Raw genomic sequence first — 951 nt, forward strand, 5'->3', positions numbered from 1 at the left:
AACCACAAACAAGCAGAAAAGACAAACAACTAAACCCTGTTAGCATGTATCACAGGAAACTTACACTTTATCACATTTCTATTCCTTAAAAATATATTTCCATTGTAGTTGTGGTTTTGTTGTTGTATAATATAAATTAGATATGTGTTCAAGAAGAATAGATGCATATGTAAGTCTTTGACTTTTTCCTCCAGAAGTATTTCAGATACTGTCCTTAGCTCCTGTGTTAGGAGTGGAGCCTTATGAACCTCCTCCTACTCATTGCTAGAATGTTGACTGGCTTGATTTTGTGCATGCCCTGTGAAGGCCTTGAGCTCACAAGTGCAGCCTTCCTATCACGTTCAAAAGACACTGCTTCAAAAGACACTGCTTCCCTCTGGTCCTCCCCAACCCCTAATTCTTACAATTGTTTCCGTACCTTTTCTATAATGGTCGCTCCCCCTTAGAGAGGGGGATTTGGTATAATTTACAAGGAAGAATTGGGGGTGAATATGATCACAATCCATTGTATCAAATTCTTAAATATTTAAAATAAGAATATTTTAAAGTATTTTGCCAAATTTATATGTTTGTGCCTAGTAAACTGATTGTAGATCTACCAGACATGGTGGAGCACTATTAACTAGAACAAAAACAGGGAAGGATGGGTAGTTGTAAGCTGGTTGTAGAACAAGTTCCAGTGAACTTGTTAGGTAATGGAAAGTTAGAGTGTCAAACAGCCTATCATGGTATGAACATTGTGCCACAACGAGGGATAAGAATGCACCGAATCAAATTAAAAAAACAAAAACAAAAACAAAACAACAACAACAACAACAACAACAACAACAAAACACTCGCAAAATAAAACACAGTACCTGTAGCAGGTCAAGAACTACAAAGATAACCCCAGCACTTGGGAGGCAGAGGCAGGCGGATTTCTGAGTTCGAGGCCAGCCTGGTCTACAGAGT

The sequence above is a fragment of the Mastomys coucha genome, unplaced genomic scaffold, assembly GCF_008632895.1.
Source record: "Mastomys coucha isolate ucsf_1 unplaced genomic scaffold, UCSF_Mcou_1 pScaffold7, whole genome shotgun sequence".
NCBI lineage: Eukaryota > Metazoa > Chordata > Mammalia > Rodentia > Muridae > Mastomys > Mastomys coucha.